Source organism: Chenopodium quinoa, unplaced genomic scaffold, assembly GCF_001683475.1.
Source record: "Chenopodium quinoa cultivar QQ74 unplaced genomic scaffold, ASM168347v1, whole genome shotgun sequence".
Taxonomy (NCBI): Eukaryota; Viridiplantae; Streptophyta; class Magnoliopsida; order Caryophyllales; family Amaranthaceae; genus Chenopodium; species Chenopodium quinoa.
Genome location: NW_018743217.1, coordinates 837,766 through 862,539, shown reverse-complemented (window position 1 = coordinate 862,539; position 24,774 = coordinate 837,766). Strand labels below are relative to the sequence as shown.

The 24,774-nt window shown below is 37.1% G+C and overlaps 1 long non-coding RNA gene across 3 annotated transcripts; it reads left to right on the top strand.

The window, feature by feature from the left end:
• Window positions 1–21,378: 21,378 nt before the first annotated feature.
• On the top strand, window positions 21,379–24,262 carry LOC110734699. Of its 3 annotated transcripts, none has more exons than XR_002513877.1 (4): window positions 21,379–21,843; window positions 22,110–22,195; window positions 23,812–23,885; window positions 23,970–24,262. It is a non-coding gene; the product is annotated as an uncharacterized LOC110734699 (long non-coding RNA). The 3 variants fall into 3 exon arrangements; XR_002513876.1 differs by having other exon boundaries at window positions 21,381–21,843; window positions 22,110–22,173; XR_002513875.1 differs by having other exon boundaries at window positions 21,384–21,843; window positions 22,110–22,173; window positions 23,812–23,837.
• The last annotated feature ends 512 nt before the right edge of the window (window positions 24,263–24,774 follow it).

Here is a 24,774-nt window from a genome sequence, read left to right as displayed (position 1 = left end):
ATTCGGTTAATTTTACTGTCAATCATTCCTTGTTAAGTCATTAACTGAGTCTAGACACTAAGTCACATAGTCTAGCCACATGGTCATGACACGAGTCTTAACGTACCACCTACATTCACTAGTCTTAGCGCACACTTTGAGTATATGTCACCATGACCATGTCTTAGGTTCATGCATGAGTCGGTCTTTTCTGTCATTTGTGTTGGGGGTACATTCTATTCCTAATTCTTCATATCCCTCCATCTACATAATTTTTCTTCACATTCTATTCCAATCATTCTTCACTTCCTCCATCCATTGCATGTTGAATAGAGTTTAAGTCAAATAATTAACAATGAATATCCCCAAATTCCTTTTCCACTGTACTTGGTTGAGGAGAGAAGGGCGATTAATCAAGGACAACACCTTTGTTTAGGTCTCGCTTTTTGATAAAACGATTCGTCAAAAGAGGAAGGCTAAAAAGATAATGGCAAGTCAAGAAGAGGTCAATGAACTTAGGAATCAATTGAATGACGTGACTGAGGTGTTAAAGGCTTTAACCCTCAAAATTGATGACCCTGTGAAGCAACAACAAATGAACCTCATGCAAGAAAGTTTGAGAAAGCTATCTAGTGACTATAAATTTCAGGGCATGAGTTCACAAGGGGTCTTGCTGGACAAGGAACTTCTTCCGCATAAGTTCAACGCCACTGACATCCCTAAATTCAAGGCAACAGATAACCCTTACTTCCATCTAAGAGCTTTCGATACTATAATGAACATTAAGGGTATCGATAAGAAGGTTTTCCCCTCTTTGTTCTCACTATCTCTTGAGACCGTTTGCCAGCAATGGTTCTTTTCTCTCGAGAAAGAGAAAACCTCTTCTTGGGAGTCGATAAAAAACGCTTTCATAGATAGATATAAGTGCAACATCCAAGACGAAACAGACCACAGACAACTTGAGATGTTAAAACAAAAAGAAAACGAAGGGTTCACTTCTTTCTTCAACAAATGGAGGGAAACTTCTGCTAATATGGTCAAAACTCCCACTGAAAAGGAATCTGTGAGGATGTTTATCAAGAATCTCCAAGGGAAGTATTCAAAGCACTTAAAATACCAACACAGCTTGAATACTTTCAAGGCTGTCTATAACATAGGCATTGACATTGAAGATGACCTTCTGAAAGATAATAGTGCGAGAGGAAAGAAGAATGACCATCCTTCCTCTTCCTCTCCCATTAATGAGGTACATGCTACGAACTCCTCTAAACCGCGAATCCAAAGGTCAAAAGGGGTGTTCACTCCACTTGGTATGAGTTATGAAATAACTTTCAAGAAGCTACACCACAAAGGACTAGTCATGCCCATAGGGCCCATCAAAGATCCAGTTTAAGAAGCCAGGCCACCCAAGTGGGATTCTAATAAGCACTGCAAATATCACCAAGGAAAGGGTCACGACACCGAGGAGTGTTGGAAACTCAAAGAAGCTATTCAAGATCTGATCGATAACAATGAAACTTCTGAGATTCTAGCCATCGAAGAAAGTCAAGCATCCTTCGATCCATCACTTCTTATCACACCTGTAGGAGAACCCATGATCGAGACAGCTTATATAACCTCTCTCGATGAAGTGGCCATAATTGTGGAGGATGAAAGTCTTTTCTTAGATAATACCAGGGAAGACCCGTCAAGTCTAAAAGAGGATGTTCGAAAACTGCAAGATGTCGTTGCCATGCTCTTGAATATGGTAGAAGGATTAGCAAATTGGGTGATGGCCATCGAACAAAATTCTCGCCAAGGGTTTAATGAAGAACTCAATGCTCCTAAGCCACGGGCAAAACGGACCGTTGAAGAATACACACCAATAGGAATGATTTATAATGAAGCTTTTGACTGCCTTTGTGATCAAGGTCATATTCACTCCATTGGTCCCAGTTAAGACCCTCCATCTGAAAAACGTTTTCTCAATTGGGATCCAAATTCCTATTGTCGACACCATAGAGGTCGTGGTCACAATACCGAAGTATGTCTCGCCCTCAAAGATCGTGTTCAAGACTTCATTGATTCAAATATCCTTCATGTTCCTCCGCGCGACAAGTAGGCCAAGATCAGTAACGATAGTAACAATGGCTATAAAGGGAAGAAGAACAACTATCCTTCTTCTTCCGAAAACACCTACTCTAGTAACAGTATTGGTACTTTCAACCTTAATGAGATCTTAGCCATGGATAATCGAGGATTTAGAAAGCAACAAAAAAGGGATTTTACACCTATTGGAATTAGCTACGATGATGCTTTCGATCAACTCCATGCCAAGGGAATCATTACTCCTATTGGACCTCTTCAAGATCCCCCCTTGAGAAAAGATTTCCTAGTTGGAATCTAAATGTGCGCTGCAAGTACCATCAAGGTAGGGGTCATGCTACTAAGAGCTGTTGGAAGCTAAAGGAGGCTATCCAACATTTGATTGATAATGACAAGCTTCTCATACCTCCAGTTAACAAGAAGAGCGAGTGATGATAAATCAAACAATACAAGACATAAGGCGAGCTTTAAACGACGAGATTTCATGACATCTTTTTTCTTTTTCTTTATTTATCCTTTCCCCAATAAGTCTAGCATAGGCACTTTTCTCCTCCCTTAGATTAATTTTGTTGATTCTTTCTTTTTCCCTTTTTAATAAAATGAGCATTTATTCTCTTACATATGATCATCACATTGCATTGCATCAAAAAAAAAAAAAAAAATCCATGTCGAGCTAAACACAAGGTATACCAATGATTTGAGGCACCCCTTGTAGCCACATTGTAGGGAATAATTTCAAGCGTTAACCCCTAGCTTGAACCCCACTGTGATCATACACTAAAGTACGGTGGCGTCCAAAAGGGAAGAAGATAGAACAAAAGAGTCGCCAACAAGTTTTAGGAACTTGTAAACCATTCACAGGGTGAAGGTTACACCCCTTAACGATTCAAGAGATCGTCAACTCCATAAGGTCTAGAACCAAATAAGGGTTCGGGGATGAAGGTACAAATCCAACCTAAATGAGATTGAACCTGCCCTAATAATAGGCCTCTACTTTATTCTGATCGTATTCATGTGCGCTTTTTAATTAACATGCAATCAATAGGATTAACCCTAAACTTGTTTATCTATGTTGGTTGAATATAATGCACAAATAAACTATTATTGGCGATCACTTGAAATTATAATCAAATTAACCCTAACAAGATTATTAATTATCTTATATAAGCGTGATTACAAATACCAATTCCCTTTAAACATGCATAAAAAGGCGTGATCAAACAATAAAAATAAAATCAAGCAACATAATAAATAATCATCATCATCATAATAATAATATCCATAATCATCATAAATAAAATAATAATCATCATAAATAAAATAATCATCATCATAAATTATAGTCATTATAATCATAATCATGTTCATGTTAATATTAAAGCATAATAATAGCAAGATCCTAGGCACGATACTAACAAGATTAATAACAAACCCTAGCATGTCACTAAGCAATAAAATCAAATCTTTAACCCTAACATGATACTAACAATTATAAATATTAGGAAGAACATAGGAAGCATCATAACAATCATATTTAATATTAAAATTACCCTACACATGATACTATGAATATCATAATAACAATATAAACATAATTTCTATATCATAACATCAATAAATCAATTAAAGCACTTACTTTGATGCCTCGTACCTCTTTCTAATAACAAAATACAAACGTTAGTAACTTCAAGGAAAATAATAAACAAACAATTAAATTAAATAATTGAAATAGAGATTTGGGACCAAACCCTCAGAAATTAAACCTTTCACGTCTAGGGCGAAGACAACTTCGAATATGGCTAGGTGTTTCTAGATCTTGTGAATGCGGAATTTTGTATGTAAAAAAATCAGGTTTAGAAAAAAGAGAGAGATGGATGAAGGATTAAGGAAATCTTGATGAGAATTAGCGAATGTTTAAAGAGAATGGAAGAGAATTGAAAACTGATTGTAGGTGAATGTAATTGAAAACTGGTTGTTGATGAGAATTGGTGAATGAAAACGGAGTTTTTAATACGTTATATATAGAGAAATAAGCCAAAAAGATAAAATTAACAAAACAGAGTCCTGGCGCAACTGAAACAGAGCTGGTGCCAACCCTGGCTAACTGGCGCCAGGTGCTAACACTAGCGCCAGGCACCAATGGCTAGCGCCAAGCGCCAGGCCTAGCTCCAAGCGCCAATGCCTGGAGTCAGGCGCCAGGCCTGTTTTTGACGCTTTTTTGAAAATCAGATAAGTTTGCCGTACTGGAGGATAAAATTGTATCTTTTCCTCGAAAATGCTTTTTGATTTTAATTAAAACTCTGAAAAGTCAACAAAAGTCAATTTATCAATGCTAATTGAATTAGGAATGAAAAGAACCTTATAGAAGAATCTAGAAGACTAAAACCATTCCTAATTGCATTAGGAATGATAAATCATATTAGGCTCTCCCCTAGATCATTGGGCCGCATATAAGGCTCAAACCGGGCCCAGTCTGGTAAATTTGCCATAACTTCCTTATTATTCATCGGAATCGGGCTTATAATATATCGTTGGAAAGCTCTTGTCAAGCCCTATCCAACCACACTACTATTGGACCCACATCATGGACCAACCAAACTGGATTGGCTATTTTCTTAAAATAAGTTTTCAAAAACAGAGAGAAGAGAAAAGAAATTAAAACTATTCGCAACACTAAACTTTCCCCACTTTCGCTTCATTCGATTATGATTCGACGCGAAAGGTACTCATCACTGGGTTTGGTTTTGGGGAGACACAAATGGGTGTCTACACACATCATATTGCCTTTCACCTTTCTAATTTACAATCCTTTCTTCATAAACCACTTTGAGCCTCGTCTAATGATAGACCTTTCATTTTCCAACCCATATCTACCTAACCTTGGGATGGGACAGTGTGCAACTTATGCAATTCTAAAAAGCTTGAGTGATTTCAAAAGATCAAAATAAATAGAAAGCAATAGCAAAAAAGAAAAAACAAAAAAATAAATAAAAGTGTACAAAAGGGTAAGTGTTCCAATGTCTTTGACATGAAAATGTCTTCGATATGAACACGTCTCAGATTGCGTCTCTTATCGAGTGATCGGTACCGTGCTTGAGAAACATGAATGCCAAGTTAGTGATAGACCGCATGATCGGGATTTCCGACACTTATAAAAATATAAAGTGCAAAAGCAAAAAAAGAGAGCAAAAAAAAATAAAGCAAAAAAAGAGAAGCAAGCCTCAAGCATAAAAATACAAAGATTCAAAAGCAAGGTTGCACACCTTGGGGGCTTATCAAGGGTCTTGAGCCTTTTTATCCCCTTCTTCTATAACCTTTAGCCTAACCACATTACAACCCTTAAAAAGAACTTTTTTGAGGTATACACACACTTGTGCGAGGTTCGGCTAGAGCTACGTTCGGCCTGATTCCCAACGGATACGTAGGCAACCTCACATTGAGGTGCGGCCGTAATAAAAATGCATTCATATTCACATTCACATTCACACACCATGATCATATCAAGGGATCTCCTATGCTCATCCCTATCCATGTAGAGCTAGACTTGGGGGCTTGATCCCTACATCATTAGCTTACCTAGCCTAAGAGTTACCACCATTTGACTCTTTTAAAAAATAATATCTTTCTACACACTTAGCTCTTGCGGCCTAACTTTAGTGTCACTATCACACACATCACACATACATGACCGAATATACTTTACTTTAGGAACCCTTTGTCATGAAATCTTAACACAACGCTGAAGCATGCCTTGTCATATCAACATCACTCATCATTGCATTACAAAGTACGAAGTACTTAGCCTCCGTGCCTAAGTTACCCAAATGCTTTCATCATTGAGTCAACCATTGAGATAGCCTAGGATGGGTTAATCCTTTCACCTTGAGAGATAGTATCAAACAAAATTTGACTAAGCTCATTCAACATGCACCTTCAAAAACTTCACTTCGATTCTTTTCGTGTCTTTCTTTTTTGGGAGAAAGTCGGTACCCTCCACAAAAATAACGGAAATTTTTTGCCTTTTTGCATTTTTGAGTCGCCACGATCACATTACAATGCACACACGAGTCATGTACACATTGAGTCATGTCGTGTCATGTCACTTTGATTTGAGTCTAACACATGTGTCAAAAACACTTTAAGTAGAGTCAACCTCGAGTCAATCACAGTGAGTCAAGTTTATGCCTTAAGTTGTGAGTCAAGCAATGCTAAACCTTAGGTCAACCCTAAGATAATTAAAGATATTGGCAAATTTCTATAGTCAAAAATAAATACAGGTGCAGCAGAATAGGGAAGACCCTACTCCAGCGCCAGACGAAAATATCTAGCGTCTGGCAATAGTTTTTAGCGCCTGGCGCTAGATCCCAACGTCTGGCAACAGAGTTAATTCTTGGCGCCAGAGATATTTCAGCAGCGACAGAGCTCGAAGCCTCTCAGAAAGGTGATTTCGACCTCATACAACAATTTCGGGTTCCTTGGTACGCCAGTTAGCTTCTATAAGCAATTTGACATGATTAAGTAGTTGGTTTGATTACAGTCACAATAAGTGATTGACCTGATGAAAGATCGTCTCACTTAGCCTAAAGCGCCTAAGAATTGGCTCATCACGAAGACACCGACATACTGGTTTTAGCGGAAGCAAAGTTGAAGCGAGCTTTAGAGATCGACACGCGTTGGTCTTCGGAAATTTTTCTTCAGAATATTATCGCAACAAACATTCAAGTATTCAAGCTCTATTGTTCAGAGACGCGTGGGCATATCATTCAAGCTCTATTGTTCAGAGACGCGTGGACATATTATTCAAGCTCTATTGTTCAGAGACGCGTGGACATATTATTCAAGCTCTATTGTTCAGAGACGCGTGGAAATATTATTCAAGCTCTATTTTTTTAGAGACACATGGACATGTATTTCAAGCTCTATTGTTCAGAGACGCGTGGACATATCATCAAGCTCTTTGTTCAGAGACGCGTGGACATATCATTCAAGCTCTTTTGTTCAGAGACGAGTGAACATCGAAACAACAAGACGACATTCCATAGATTGTGGAAAGTTGTCAAAAAGCAACTGAAGGTGATTTCAGGCGAAGTTGTCTTCGATCGTGTTCCCTTAGACGTGGAAGATGGTCATAAAGCGGAAGGGGATTGTTCCAAGCGAAGCAATCTTCGATAGTATTCCCTTGGACGTGGAGTATTATCATAGCGGAAGAGGATTGTTCCAAGCGAAGCAATCTTTGATAGTATTCCCTTGGACGTGGAATATTATCAAAGCGGAAGAGGATTGTTTCAACCGAAGCAATCTTCGATAGTGTTCCCTTGGACGTGGAACATTATCAAAGCGGAGGAGGATCGTTTCAAGCGAAGCATTCTTCAATATTGGAAGCAGTTACAAGCGTAGCAGTTTTAAAGCGGGATGACATTCTCTTGGGAGGAGGTCATCAAAACAACAGTAAAGTAGCAGCAAATCGGTTACCTACAGAGATGTGTGCTCGACGGTGCAAGATACGCGTTTCTTAAACTCTTTTATCTGTTTAACTAACGCTAGTTTGCAGGTATCGGCGCTACAAGAGTGATTTAGGATCGCATAACGTTCTGAATCATTCTCCATCCCTATTGATACTTTGACTTTTGTTTTCGAAACTTGCGTTTCTCCAAACTTAGTCAAAGTGGGGGTTTCTGTAGACACCCATTTGTGTCTCCCCAAAACCAAACCCAGTGATGAGTACCTTTCACGTCGAATCATAATCGAATGAAGTGAAAGTGTGGAAAGTTTAGTGTTGCGGATAGTTTTAATTTCTTTTCTCTTCTCTCTGTTTTTGAAAACTTATTTTAAGAAAAACAGCCAATCCAGTTTGGTTGGTCCATGATATGGGTCCAATAATAGTGTAGTTGGATGGGGCTTGAATGAAAATACCTTTCCAACGATATATTATAAGCCCAATTCCGATGAATATTGAGGAAGTTATGGCAATTTACTGAACTGGGTCCGGTTTGAGCCTTATATGCGGCCCAATGATCTAGAGGAGGGCTTAATATAGATTTATCATTCCTAATGCAATTAGGAACGGTTTTAGTCTTCTAGATTCTTCTAGAAGGTTGTTTTCATTCCTAATTCAATTAGCATTGGTAAATTGACTTTTGTTGACTTTTCAGAGTTTTAATTAAAATCAAAGAACATATTTTGAGGAAAAATACGATTTTATCCTCCTGTACGACAATTTTTATCTGATTTTAAGAAAACGCGTGAATTTCCATATCAGCACCAAACGCTAGCTGTAGTGCCTAGCGCTTCGCTTGGCGCCTGGCGCTAATGTTGGCGTTTGGCGCCAATAGCCAGCGTTGGCGCTAATCAGATTTTATCTGCGGAAGAACTCTGTTTTGATATTTTATCTTTTTGGCTGATTTTCTTTATAAATAGCTTCCTAAAAACTCCGTTTTCATTCACCAACTCTCATCAAGTTTCTCTTGATTATTCTCTCTCTCTCTCTTTTCTAAACTAGCTTCTCTCAAATACAAAATTCCGCATTCATTAGATCTAGATACACCTAGCCATATTCGAAGTTGCCTTCGCCCTAGATGTGAAAGGTTTAATTTCTAAGGGTTTGGTCCCAAATCTCTCTTTCAATTATTTAATTTAATTGTTGTTTTAATTATTATTTTCCTTGAAGTTACTAATGCGTGTATTTTGTTATTAGAAAGAAATACGAGGCATCAAAGTAAGTGCTTTAATTGTTTACATTATTGTTGATATAGAAATCATGTTTAGGTTGTTATTTCGATTCCTAGTATCGTGTTAGGATGTTTTATTGCTTCCTAGTATCATGTTTAGGGTAAAGAATATAATGTCAATTATGATTTCTATGATGCCTTTTATTGTCTTTCCTAATATTCATGTTAGTATCATGTTAGGGTTAAATATTTGATTTTTATTGTTTAGTGACATGCTAGGGTTTGTTATTAATCTTGTTAGCATCATGCCTAGGATCTTACTATTATTATGCTTTAACATGATTCATGATTATTTTTATAATTGTTTTAATTATGATTACAATTTTATGATCATTATAATTATTATTTTGTTATTATGATTATTATGTTGCTTGATATTTATTTTTATTGCTTTATCACGCCTTTTATGCATGTTTAAAGGGAATTTTGTACTTGTAATCATGCTTAATAAGATAATTAATAATCTTGTTAGTGTTAATTTGATTATAATTCAAATGATTGCCAATAATAGATTTATTTGTGCATTAATATCCAACCAACATAGATAAACAGGTTTAGGGTTAATCCTATTGCTTGCATGTTAGTCAGAAAGCGCACATGAATACGATCAGAATAAAGTAGAGGCCTATTATTAGGGCAGGTTCAATCTCTTTTAGGTAGGATATGTACCTTCATCCCCGAACCCTATTTAGTTCAAGACCTTATGGAGTTGACGATCTCTTGGATCGTTAAGGGGTGTAACCTTCACCCTGTGAACGGTTTACAAGTTCTTAAAAAACTTGTTGGCGACTCTTTTGCTCTATCTTCTTTCCCTTTGGACGCCACCGTACTTTAGTGTATGGTCACAGTGGGGTTCAATCTAGGTGATTAACTCTTGAAATATTCCCTACAGTCGCGCACCTCCAAGGTGCGGGTGCGCCCCTGCTCGTCTTCCCCTCTTAAACCCCACCGATTCTTTTTCCTTCTCTCTTTCTCTTACCTTACTTTCTTACTCATGTTTTCTTTCGTCTTTGCTCAAGCATCATTTTCACATCCATCATCATTTAGTCATTGAAATTTCATCTAAATTCCTAATCATCTAGTTTATTATTGCTCTTAGTCTCAATTTTTGCACTTCCATGGTGATTTTCTCTCTCCTAAATTGAGATTTTTGGTACTCTTTGATTGAAGTTTTGAGGTTTGCAATTTGGGGTTGTTAGTGTGTAATAGTTCTCCTTATTCCATTTCTTTGTGATTTCTCATCAATTAAAGGTATGATTTCTTTATTCTTATGATAAATTTTCTACCTTTATTGTTCATGGAAATTTGATTTGGTTTGGTACTACCCTTATTAGCATACCCATATTGCTTACTACTTGCTTCATTTGATTGTGTTGATGATGAATTGTTGATAAATATATGATTTGGTGTTGTTGATTTTGTTTGAGTTTATTGAAAATTTTGGCACTACCGTTGTTGGATTCGTTATTTGGTGTTGTTGATTTTGTGATGATGATTTCCATAAGGGTTTGGATGGTCATATGAAATGTTGTTGCTCACTATGCATGATTATGGTTTATAATTGTGGTTTTCTAAGTGCATTTTTCCCTTGATTGTGAATTCTTGCTTATTCCCTTGATTATTGTGGTCCGTATGGGATTTTCCATTATCATGAATTTCTTTGCACACCATTTTCCCTTGTTATTGAACCTTTATCTTGCTTGTGGTGTGTAGATGGCGCCCCTTCGTCATGCAAAAAGGGTGAGATGCTCTACTCATATGAAGGTGGTTTCTCCTCCATCCTACATCAAGGAGACATATGGCATCGATTTCACCAAGCGAGTGCATTGGGACAACTTCTACAACTTGTCACCTCGATAACTCTTTTCCACAAGATTCTATGATAGGGAGACGACAACTGTGCTTGGAATTGATGAGGACGTTAGGATGTTGGCTCGGAACTTAGGGCTTGAGGCTTTCATTGATCTTAATGCACCAACATTTTCCCGCATTACATTCGAGTTCCTCGCTTCTCTTGAGGTTCATGAGGATGAGCATGGTGATTTGCCTCCAACTCTAACCTTCCAACTCTTTAACAATGATCACTCAATTCCACTTTCTTTTCTCAATGAGGCATTTCAATTTCTGAAGCCATTTTATGGGACATTGTATATCTATCCGGCCTTCGAAACTTTGCAAAAGGATCATAATTATTGTGAGGATACATGGTGGAAACACATAGCTGATGAAGAGGCTTATCGGCCGTAATACTCCAAGTCGGCCTCGATTATTCACGCGGCTATGAGGTATTTTAGTCGTACCCTCACCTATGCTTTCTTCTCTAAGAAATCCCTGGGTGCCATATCTCGAAAAGAGTTAAGTTGGATTTGGCTAGCGGATAAGCCATGGGAAGAAGGATGGGAAGTCATAGATTTTGCCTCTCATTTACTTGATCGGTTTACCGATATTCGTGATGGGGTTTTCCCCTCGGGTAGCATTCAAATAGGCGGCATGATCACCATCTTAGTGCTTTCACTTGACAAGAAATATGGGCCTATGCTTAACTCCCTTGAGCCTATACATGATAAGAGGGAGAAGACCCCTTCCCATCTTCTAAGCATCTATGCTTTGATCAATCAAAGTTTTTTGGAGCGCACTACTAAGAAGGATTTGTTTGTTTGGAAAGTTTGTTGGACTACGGATTGGTGTCTCATTCCTCACCTCGAAGCTATGGTCCGTGATTTGAATTCGAAATTACCTTGGAGGCCAAATAAGATGGCTATTGATCGTTCTATTCGCAGGGTTCCTTTGCCTAACCTTTGTCTCAAGCGTCGTGTTCCCCCAAGTTCTCGGGGAGGTACTTCTAACTCTTCTCCTTCTTCTTCTTCTCTTTCTATTGATTTGTCTAGCTTGCATGATAAAATTGATGATATTTCCCTTTCTTTTTCTTCCTCTTCTTTGGGTAATGATTTTGACGGGGGTTATGATTACCATGCTAGGAGAATCTATGATTTGCATGTTTCTAAAGGAGAGATTGAACCATATTTGAACTACCCTACCTACCGGTCCAAGAGGGAACAATTCTTCAATGGGAGCCTTATGATGAGACCATAAGACCTCGCCTTTGTTACCCCTATTGGGAGGGGCCCCATGTGCCACCTAGTGCTATCCACGGGACTACCCGAGGGGACTATTATTATAAGAGGCCGGGGGGGGTGTGATTTTGCTTATGATCCAGGTAACCCTAACCCTTTTCCCTCGCCTGAGACCGATGGGAGGTGGGGACTCTCAGGTCCACCTGTTTTGGATGATTGGTCGCATTTCTATGCTTTAGATTTTCTTAGGAATAAGTTTAGGACCAAAGGAAAAAGTGCTTTAGTTGCGGATGATGTGGTTCGCCGTGTTGTTTCTGATAATGGTGAGGGGAGCTCTCAGTCTACCCCTTACCATAGTGCCGAGTGAGACCGACTCGGCTACCCCCCTTCTTGCTTGATTTTCTCCAGTCCTGCTTTTTCATGCTTTATTGTTAGGTTTAGCTTGGGGGGGGGGGGTAGCTCATGGTAAGCTTGGGGGTGCTTTATTATATTTGTTTGTGCTTTACATAATTCCCACTTGCTTTGACGGTTCTCTATGGCTTTGTGTTAGGATTTCCTTTCTGCTACTATATGTTGATGATGATGTTTTTCTGCTGATGATTTTCTGATGATTTCTGCTGTCATTCTGCCGATGATGTGTGATATCTGCTTGTCTTATCGATGATTGTTTCTGATGATGATTTCTCTATTTTTGATTCTTCGCCTTTATTTTCTATGATTTCTTTTCTTTTCTTATCTTTTGGTTTTGTTTGGAAGTTACTAACAATTTTCTTTGTATATATTTTTCTTTATTTCTTTTGCTCTCTTCTGGCTATGGTTGTCCTGCTTCTATTTTGGAGTTTTATTCGGTGAATCCTATATTCGCTCTTTATTCTTGGCTAAGCATGGATTATCCGGTGAGATCTTTCCTTTTTCTTTCTTTTATTTTCTTGGTTGCTTAGATTAGGATTAGTATAGGGGAGATGAATGGTTCGAGGATGTATGTGTTTAACACCTTGCGTGTTTGGGATCTTTTGGTGTTATTGCCATTAGATCACTTGTACTACGATTGGGATTTATGTGTCACATGTGCATTCTTGTTCTTTTCTCCATTTCTCGCTTCTCCTATTTCTTTGTTTTTCCATTTCCATTTATTTTTCTTTTCTTTATCTTCATCTTGCTTTGTTTATAGTTTTGAGGCTTTTTCTTTTATTCTCTTTTATGATTTGGACTCCATATCACTTGAATTTTGCCTTTGAATGATTCAATTCCTAAATAATAGAGGTTTGCAGATTTTGAGATTATGTTCGGTTGATTTAAGAAATAATTTATACTAAGGTAGTTGGTTAGAACTAAGAGGATCATGAAGCCGGATTCTACTTGATTGTGGCATGTTGGTAGTTGCTCCCTATGATTTATTTGATGCTAATAGTGAGTTTTTGCTACATCCATGTGAGGTTCATTGTTTTTCAAGCCTTCTACATATATTTGCATGAGCAGCATGGATCCTTGACTTTTGCAAACCTAATCTTGAAACTTGACCCATAGTTCTTGAATCCGAGACCGAACTATTTAGGGAGGACAAAGGCATCTTTTCGGGGTGGTATATTTTGCTTTTCTAAGATGGTTCTTTTAAATTTTTGTTCCTTTTGGGCTTACATTTACCTTCTTGCTAACCATTTGAGCCTTTTCCCTTTTTTTCAAGCCACATCTTTAGATTCTTGAGCCTTTTGTTTCTTTTTGTTCCATTTTTGGTTTTTGTGAAGCAATTAGTCATATTTTGGAGATTGTGGTGTATAAGTTTGGTTATTGGTTCAAAACGAAAGCAAGTTCGTGTTTTGTGTATATTTTGTGAATAATGACAAGTGAATAAATGAAAGAGTCGTCCAATATAAAAAGGCAAGGACAAAAGAAGTGCAAAGTTCAAAAGCCATCAAAAGTTAAAAGAGGCAAGGATAATGCATTACATAAAGATAAAAAAGTGAAAAATGAAAATCCAAAAATATTCTGATGTATTCTTTTCTCCTTCTACGCATTGCGGACAATGCTTCATTTTAGCTTGGGGGAGGAGCGTTTATGTCTTTTGTGTTTATGTTTGTGAATGTAGTTTTCAATAAGCTTAGGGGTATAAGGTGTAAGTATTTTTGTTTTGTTTGGTGACTACTTGATTGTGATCCTAAGAATTGGCCATTCTTTTGCTTCATTGATTAGGAAAACCACCAATTTCAAAATTTTAGCCTACCTACACCCTTTCTCGCCCTTGCATTACAACATTTGGGAAAGCCCTTTTGACCTAAGTGGTTGAGTCATTCTTCGGAGGAGAGGAATGTGAGTTTTAGCCTAAGGAGAGGGGATGAAAAATCAAGATGTCGAGTAGACTAAATTTTTCTTTTTCCGGTTCCTTCGAGGAATCATTGTGATGCTCACTAGAGGTTGATTTGAAGCTAGTAGGGAGAACGCGGTAAGACTGAACGGGATGAAAATGGAGTGTGATACTTAGTTCTCTATGCTTAGCATGATTTATTCTTTTATCAACCTTGGATATCTTGAAATGTGCACACCTCTATTTATTTGAGAAAGTTCTTAATTTATTTGAATTGTAGTCATGATGAAAAAGTGCAACTCGTAGAGTTATCTTTCTTTCTCTTTTCTTTTCTTTTGATTTTTCCTTTTTGTTTTGCCTCGTGTTCTCTTTATGATAGTTATAGGTCAAGCTCTTAGGAAACCTTTACGAGACCTCACTCGTCCTCATAGGCGACTTTGGGGTTTAAAGGGCTTGTTGTAGCTAAAAACAACCGTGATTCCTACGACAGTGAGTCTTAGTGTATATTCTCATCTTTAGTCTTTCTTTTTCTTTTTGAATAAGTCTTTCATCCTTATTCTTTCTTGCTTTGTTTTGCTCGAGGACAAGCAAAAGTTTAGCTTGGGGGAATTTGATGAGTGTCATTTATGGCACTCATTTGGCTTCTTTTAGGATGAATTTCATGCTATTTTATAGATCTTTTCTTTAGTTTCCCTTAGTTTTGCTCTTTATTTCTTTATTTTGTGCTTTCCTTCGTTAGTTTTCTTTCTTTGTGCATTTCTTTGTTTATTTGATCTTTTTCCCTTTTATTTGCTTGTTTTTATGTATTTCCAGGTTATGATCGTGTTCAGAGGATTCCCGAGCCTTCCTCTCATATTTCTCATCATTTTGGACGCCTCTTGCTTGTCATTTGGAGCTCAAGTTTGAAGGAATGCAAGGAGCAAGTTCATGAGATCGGTGCATGCATGCGGTGGGGGCATCATCTTTGGCATGAACCCACGAAAATTACCCTTTCAAGACTGCCTACCTTAGTGTTCATCATCATCACAAAGACGAGCGCACGAGGATAAGCTAGGACGAAGAAGAGGGGGGCTCCCCTGCTGCCAGGTGCGGGCGCTCACGAGGGTGGTGTGGCCGCGCACCTGGGTGGCGCGGGCGCGCCTAGCGCGGATGTGGGCGCGCCTGCCTAATGAGTGTCATTTATGGCACTCACAGGGTAGTCTTTTAGGATGATTTCATCTTCCTTTTTTTGCTTTCTTATCTTATTTTTGGTCCTTTTTCCTTTAATCCCTTTCTTTCTTTCTTTCCTTGTGTTTTTCGTGTTTTCTTCCTGTTTTCCTTTTATTTGGTTCTTTTTCCCTTTTATTCCTTTTCGTTGTTTGTTTTTGTAGGTATCTAGGATTTGTCTTTGCAAGGGAATCAAGTTGGGCTATAATGACTAAGCAAGGAGGAAATAATCGGCTTGGAGAGGGCTCAGAGAGGGCATGGAGAGGGCATCAAGCCTTGCCAGTCTGCCGCGGGCGCGGGTATAAAGGCCGCGGGCGCGGGCTCTTTGCACAAAAGTGGCAGATTTCGACCAGGAACTCTCCGCAATCTGGCCGCGGGCTTGCCGCGGGCGCGGGAAGATTGGAGAGCCCGCTCGTACCAGAGAGACCGCGACCCTCTGATCATCCTTTGGGAGCAGGGGATTCGCCGCGGTCTTGCCGCGGGTGCAGGTGCTTTTGCCGCGGGCGCGGGCTAGAAGACCCGCGGACGCGGGTGTTGCCCAGGAAGCCCGCGAAATTTTTAATGGGTTCCGTACCCATTTTTCCGCGGGTGCGGGGTTTATAGGAGAGGGCGCGGGAATCCTGTTTTTCTTCTTTGCCTATAAATACACTTGTAATTCCTTTTTGAACTTAACTTTTAGATAATTTTTCATTAGCTTAATTCTAGAGAGAGAAATTAGAGAGAAGTTCTTGGTATTGGATTTGTATTTAAACATTGGATCATTTGTGCTTGGATTTCTTCATTTTCAATCATTAATGTTAGTAAGATTTTCTTCTTCTAGTTCATCTCTTACTTGATTGATTTAGTTTCATCTTTGATTGTTTGTATTGCTTGGATTTGAATTGGATATTGTAGTTGATATTGCTTTCTCTTGATTTTGATTTAGATTGATGATCAATGATAATTCTAGTGATTTGTTCTTGAGTTACACCATGATTAGTGAGTAGATTAGTTGCTAGGGAGAAGGGGAAGCATGCTTGATTGATAATTTGTGCTAGTTGATGATCTTTGATTGATTGAATTGTTGTTGCAATTAAATTGGTTGACATAGTTTTGCATGTGATTAATTAGATTAGGAATGATCAACCTATAAGATTAATCTAGATTGCATTGCATCTTAATGACATGATCCGTCAATTTGAGAATTGCTTTAATTGATTGAGTTCAATTGTGAATTTCCTTGATTAGCCACTCATAGTGACCCCTAGTTTGGCCTCTAGGAGATAGCTCTTGAACTCTCTTGATTGCTACTATTGTTTGTCCTTTGCAATGCTTGAATCAAACGAAGAAATTGTCGATTAGCACGATTATTGAATTAGCATGTGGAACCAATATCCCTAGCATTTAGCTTATTGAATTACTTGATTAGTCTAGTTTTGCTATCATAACACCAACCATTTTCTCACTTCAATCTCCGAAATAGCTTGATTTAGGCTAAAGAGAACACCAACTAACTCCTTTGGGTTCGACCCTATACTTACCTATACTCGTTTTAGGTTGGTTTAGGATTTTATAAATAGTGTTTGATTTTGGGATAAGCAATTAACGACTAGTTTATTCCTCTATCATTTCCAAGGCCCCTGTTCCGTACCCTTTTTCCCGCGGCCGTGCCTCTCCTTTGATGCGACCGCGCCTTCCGGGGTTTCTTTTGGGACGATCTAACTAACTCTTCTTTTGTATCCTTCCTATATATAGTTTTTCCTTCTAATTTTAGAGGGGGAAAAAAGGTGAATTAAAATAGAATTAGAGTTAGTTTTTTAGAAAAATAAGAGAGATTTTTAGAGAGAGAAACTCTAGGTTTTAGTGAGAGAATTTCATGGTGGATTGTTATTGATTGAAGATTTCTCCATTTCCTTTGATCTTTGATCAAGTTTGTAAGGATTCCTTTTCTTTTATTCAATGTTTAGTTTGATTTCAATTGTTTTGCTGAATGTTCAAGTTTGATTGATTTGTGATTTGATTTTAGTTTGTTTAATTATTTGATCATGATGAATTTGTTGTTTAGCTTTGTTTTGATCTTGATTTCTATGGATTGTGAGTATTTTGATTGCTAGGGTAATGGTGAAGCATATATGAGTAATGGATTGATGTTAATTTGGGGAAATTGATGGAGTGGATGATGTGATTAAATTGGTTAATTGATTATGTGCATGTGTGTGTTTGATTTAGGCTTGATCACCCTAGTTATTCACACTAGATTACATTGTAGGTTCACATTGATACGGACCATTGATTTGTGGCTTGCATTTAACGATTGAGGTTTCTTGTGACGTTCCTAGCTAGAGTTTATCGTAAGTTGACGCTAGTTAGACCTTTAGGAATATAGCTTGATATGCTCTTTTGGTTGCATGATTGGTTTTCCCTTGCATTACTCGACTTAGTTAGCTATTTCCCAATTAGCGGAATCCGTTACAAGTATATGTGGATCCCGAGCCCTAGTGTTTATTACATTTGTCCAAACCTAGCTTGTTTAGTTGTTTAGAATTCACACCCTTACCTAACCTTTCCGGAATAGCTTGACTTGACAATATAAGATCGCCCTCCATTCCTTAGTGGTTCGACCCTCGACTTACCATTATACTTGTATAAGGGTGTGTTGAGAGATTACAAATTTTGTTTGGCTTAGGGTAGGGATTAGTTTCAACGACCTAGTCTCGACCCACGTCACTGCCCAGCAGGCCCAGCACGCTAGCATGCGCGCAATGGCCCAGTCAATGCTCGCACAAGGCAGCACTAGCACGCACCAGCCAACCTAGGCTCGGCTTGGTGCGCATGCTAGCCACCATGCTAGGTGAAATGCCCCTAGCACTCGGTTTGCTCGGGGCATCCTGATGCTAGGGGTATTTTGGTCTTTGTTGATTTATAATTATTTTCATGTCTCGTCTTTTACTATTTTCCGACTCGACTTCCGACGTTCGGTTTCGACGCTCTAAGCTCGAATTCCCGACGTCTAAATATTAATTACTCGGTTGACTTATTAATTAATTCATAATTAATTAGTCGCTTCGGTTCGTTAGTTTCTTGGGTTTGACCCGAAGGGTTCAGTCAAGATTAAGTTGTAATATTAATTATGCATTAATATTACTGATCGGAAGCGGCCTCCATCCAGGCATTCCGATCACTTGACCTTACTGAATATATTAGCTTTCTAATAATTCTGAACCCACTTACGGAATAGTACACTTTTTCGAAGGACACCATTCCTTTCAATCTCCCACTTGTCCTTCCGGACAAGTGCGCATTTAGTGTACAACATTTTTCCTTATGTCACTTAATGTCTCTTCATGAACTATAAGGTAAGATTATTTCGTCATCCTTATTACGTCCAGAAGTGTTTCTCGATTCCGAGTCCGACTGTCAATAAACAGATGATTTCGAAAATCCATCCGAGCACGGCCATGCATTTTTACAGTCTCGCTCTACGAGAGGCCTTGTATACAACAAAGACATCTTCCCTATTTTAGTAAGGGGACATTCCCAGTTTTGTAATGTAGCTCCTCATACTGAGATGACCTAGCCACCCGAGTGTTGCCGTTATAATCCCTATTATAGCAGACGTTTGACAACATCAAAGCGGACTAGTACTCAAACAAGAGAACTCACAATACTCATGGTTGAGGAAATAGGTTCTGATAGCCATAATGAGAAGTTTATTTATGACGATTTTTAATCTCTTAAAGTATTCTCATAGGTCGATCCAGTATGGTTCTAAACCAATACCTGTGCAAATGATTCATGACAATCATGTCCTTGTAGCACATAAAACGGTGCTCTGAGTCAAACTACACACTAATCTCAACTGGTCATTAATCGTCCATCGTTTAATTGACCTCAATTAGGGATAATTTTCGATTATAATATTCAACGTTCACTTAATAGGTGTTTCCTTACCAAGACTGGTCTTGATACCCTATTTTGAATATTTCAAGAATCGAATAGACTCATTATTTAATCCTAAACCACAATTAAATAGCAAACGAAGTGATAAAATTGCATGAAATTTTAAATTACTCCAAAACCTGAATGGTTCATCTTATGATAAATGGTTTTTCCGAATGTTTTAAGAGTATCACTCTTTATAAAACATTATAGAAATCAAACCCATATCTAATATGCTTGATTTCTTTCATGCAATTGTGGATGTTGTCATTCACTCATTGCATAGGTTTAGTTATAATTACTTTGCTAATCTTAGCGTCTTCATTTCTGATCACTTTCATAATAAGGTGATAAAATTTGAGAGTGTCACGGATTATATGTGATTTAGGATTTATTGTCCAAGTGATGGCTCCCACTCATTTTCATGATTGAAACCTTCAACTTCACAACCTACAATCATTAACGTTCAGCAACAAACTTTCCATAGAACATCTTCTTTATTATCTCCATTAAGGCAATAATATTCTCAACATATATTTTAGTAGACTTCCTGATGATGCTTTGCTTGGGTTTCATTCCAAACGGCTCACAATTATTTGGGATACCCTAATCACTTGTGATCATGGAAATTTTCCTTAAATTCCTGCACATTACACATGGATCCACGTCCATGTTACCATTCTCAAGCCACGACTCATTTTAAGCTCGTGCTTATAAACGGCCTCCTTGTTAAGGATCTAATCCTTGTTAAGGCTTGTGCTTGCAACATCAATTCTCAAATTGTATTTGTTTCCACAAGTCAAGAACTCATCTTGTTACTTATCCAAGTACTTTGGATGTTATTGGCCATAATCTAACGATCTATTACATAGATTCAGGTTTATTGGTACTACATACATACTTCACATGCTCTAAGCAAGTAAGTCCTGCGATGATTCCATATCACAGCGTACATGATGGATTAAATTGCAGAGTAGTTCTCAATCTTATTCCATCAATTTGTCATTTTAGCTCATTCAGTTTCACTGAGTCTTTGCTAAACAGTTTGCTGTGTGATATGGTTGAAAGTCTCTATTAGAGTTTTTCATGTTTGACTTAGTATTTAGCCTAGCTTATACTTAGTTCAAACATTTACTTAGTTTTATACATATGGGTCGAAAGTCTTTCAAAGTCCTTTCAATTCATGTTTAACACGGTAAACTCCTTTACACGTTCAAACATTTTATCAAGTCTATATAATAGAACTTAATACCCAAAACGTACTAAGTGATTATATTTGTATCCGATCTGTAGAACCCAAGTTATGAACAAAATAGTGACCAAAGATCTGTTTTGCCACTTTGTAAAACATCGTTTCTAACTTCGTTTCTAACAACCCTTGTGGATGCTATATTCATTCCTCATGCATATAAATCTCAAAATCAACATCCACGAACGTGGGATCTTTGATTTATAAACTCAATTAATCGACTTCCATCCAAATATCTTCCGAATCAACTCCAAACACTACAAAAGCGTCCAAATGTCTATCAAATCACCTGAAACATTAAGAAAAACACAAACGAAGCGTAATATATAGAGTACAAAACAAACAACTTATGTATTTACAAGCTAAAAAGCGAAAAAAAGACCTAAAAAGCAACTATAAACTTATCATAAACGTGCCTAAAAATCCTATATAAATGTGATTCATCAAATTCCCCCAAGCTAAACCGTTGTTTGTCCCTAAGCAACACTAGATTCAAAATGGAGAAACAAGACAAATAAGACTTCCAGGAAACCAGAATAAGACCGACTTGACTCTCGAGCAAACAATCAAACCAAAGTTATTAAGACCAAAATCTAGCTTGGATACAAATAGAACCACTTAACATCACGATCCACAATTGAAACTATAGGGAATATTTCAAGTATTACCCTAAACTTGAACCCTACTATGATCATACACTAAAGTACGGTGACGTCCAAAGGGAAGGAAGCTAGCACTATTACAAAAAGAGCATTTTCTCGACGCTGAACCTTCGACGCTGGGGAAGCAGCGTCCACTATTAATTATAATATGCGTATTATCTCGATGCTTTTCCGGGTCGATATTAATTATCGGCATCATAAGGTATCATTACACGTGTCCGAAACGTGACTGCAAAAACCCTCAATTGCAAAATTTAGGGAAAATGAAAACCACCGAACACAAACACAGACAAAAACCCAAAAACAAAAACCTCTACTTACTCTCAATTATCAACCAAACAACTCTTTTCTCTTTCAATCCGAATTCTACAAAGATACTTATGGAACCATTGTTTTCAAACTCAGATCTTTGTTTTTCTCGGAGTAACTTCAATATGAGGGATATCATTTTGTGAATCGGATTCTTCGAATTGAGGTCAATCAATTTCAATTTTAGATTTTTTTCCTTCTCGAATTCAATTTCAAATTTAGGTACATCAATTTAAATTCAAATCTTCGTCTATTGTTGAATCAATTTATAGATCTTGACCTAAAATTGTAATCTATGTCGTCCCTCTCAATGCAGATCGACAATAATAAGGTGCATCCTTTCTCCTTGAATCAATTAATAAATCTTGACCCAATTTTGTTTTATAATGTTTTATTTTTCAATAATCTCACAGATTATGTTTATATATGGGTTAGCTTCATGAGTAATTGAGATTTTAAATTTTCTGTTATGTTTCATTTTGTACTTCTGGTTTAATTCAATTCTGAAAATTAGCCTTTTGTTTCATGTGCTTGAATGAGCATGATCGCATTGTTTTTTGTCTAGCAATTCCATCACAAATCGATTGATTTTCGTAGGACGGAGCTGCTGTGAGTGTTGACTTCGTTTGGCTTGTTCTCCTTCGTTAGAGAAGGTTTTAAGGTGATTCTTTTTTTGAATTTGGGTATTTTTCTGTCTACTTTCTTCCTTTAAAAATTCAGAATTTTTGGAGTTTATTTGCTATTAAACTAAGCTGTTTTGGTTTGAATTGGATTACTCTTGTTGTTTGGGTGAGATTTTAATAGGGTTGTTCTGAAATTTTTCCAGGGATTTCTTGTGTGATTTAGGGTATATTGAGGGTGTTAGAAAATATTATTACACTTTTTAGTACCCTGTGTTTCTTGCTAACACTATTTTCTTGAGCATTCATTTTCCCTTGTATGTGATTACTATGGCAGAGGAATTGGTAAATAAAAAAACTTATGGATGATTTTCCATCATAAAAGTGAGTAACTTGATTAGAGAACAGAATTAAAGCAGGAATACTTTAGGATTGTAGCTCATATTAGTGTTTTTTATTCGAATCATCCATCATTTTGATGTTGACTGCTAAGCAGTTCTTGTTTATCGTATTCTCTTAGGTAATTGCCTAACATCTTTAAAAGGGCTCAAACATCGTCTTGCTCCTGTTATGATTTGCTTATCTTTTATTTTTATTTGTGCAACTCTATTGTCATCAAGTTGAATTTGAAACTTTGTTACTCTTGTTGCAAGCTTGTCATCTTCAGACATGAGAGCGTAAGTGTTATCTATTTTATCCTTCTATTTTTGTTCCATTTAGAAGAATGAAAAACAATATTTTGGGTTTCATATCACATTACTAAATATTTCCCTTAAAAGATACTGAATTTGGTTTATATTAATCAATCGAGAAGAAATTCACTTAATTCATAACATAAAGATGTTTGAGTCATATGGAATGTATGGAATGCAGAAACAAAGATGAGATTAGTAGAAAAGGGTCTGCACATAGAGCTTAATAGTGATTAGTGAGGCCCCTCTGATAATTGACGATTGCAGACCGCCAAACAACTTACCAACTGCTTGAACAATCATTTTCTAGAACTTACAGGTAAGTTGTTGTAGGGTTAATCAAGTGAATAAAGATTTAGATTTTCTTCTTCAAATATATTGTACTTAAGAACAGAATATCATTGTACTTAATAATTTATTTCATTCTCTATGGATTCTAGAAGGTTTATTGTATTTAGGGGTGTGCTGTGAACGGTGTTGAGAATGAAGGTACCTAGGTTTTTTCTTTGTTCCTTTATTGAGATTATGAATGTCTGTTCTATGATTATCTAACTTAATATATATCATCAGATTATGCATGTTGTTAATTGAAATGGTATGAATCATAGAACTAACAACTTTTTGAATTAGTTTTAGTTATTTTCGTGTGCCAATTTATAGAAGCAAACAAAGACCGTGTTTATTTAGCTCTTCTGGTCTTAATAGTGATGCATGCTGAGCAGCTGGAAGCTAATTAGAATATGAGCCAAGTAATATTCACGTAAATTACATGTTAATTATTAACTTAGTTGTGTTATGTTGACCAAGAGTTGTGGTCGAAATGTCAGTGTTACTGTTTAGACTATAAATTTTAGTTTGGTTAATAGATAAAATGCATTTTATATCTTTTGATAAGGATAAATTCTTGTTGAATTGATTTATATAGCCTCTTAAAATAATCACTTTGGTAATGTTGATCTGATTCTAATTAGTGATTTCCTTGTGCAGTTTGTCCCTTGCGTATGGACAGCAAGGTCTGCACTACTTTATCTTCTTTGAGCTGGGCAATTTAATGATAACATGTATTGACTATGATGTCTTTATAGATTTCCCCAATGGATTTTCAATAAGTTTGTTTGGTTTGCTGAAGTACCTTTTTTCCACAGGGATGGACGTTGTTGCTGCCTATGCTTAACATTGCTACATGCTGCTGCCACGGTGCCACCGCCTATGCTTGACGCTGCTGCTGCTGCTTCCTCTGCTTAACTTTAGTTAGTTGCTTCCTATGCTTGCTACTGTTCATGGGGTTTTCTAAGCTAAAACAAGGTTCTCAATTAGTCATGAATGAGCACAAGTCAGAATTGTAACAGTTGTAATAGAAAACTCACTACTATGAAAAATTGTACAATTTTTTTTTAATATTCAATAATAAAATTAACTTTGGCATAATTTTAAAGCATATATATGTATACATTCTTTTTTGGTAATACTAGTAGAATATATTGAATTTTATTATGTGGTAAATATGTTCTCTACACTAGATCTTTTTATGGACTTGAAATAGAGAATCTTCATTTGAATAAATGGACAGAGAAAAGCGTCGATAAAATATGTGTAACTTTGGACATAAAAAAGCGTCGTCAGTTTTATAATTTGGGACAAGAAAAAGCGTCACTAATATTTAGAAAGTACGCCAAATGTTGCAAATTTTGACGCTTCGTATAAAGATTTAGACACAAAAAAAACGTCGAAATTGTCAACCCTTTTTTATGACGTGTATTTTACTCGACTCACGTTTTTTCGACGCTTTTTTTAAAGCGTCAAGAAAGAATTTTTCGATGCTTTTATGCGTCGAAAATATGCCTAAAATGCGTCAAAAAACACGAAAATTCTAGTAGTGATAGAGCAAAAGAGTCGCCAACAAGTTTTAGGAACTTGTAAACCGTTCACGAGGTGAAGGTTACACCCCTT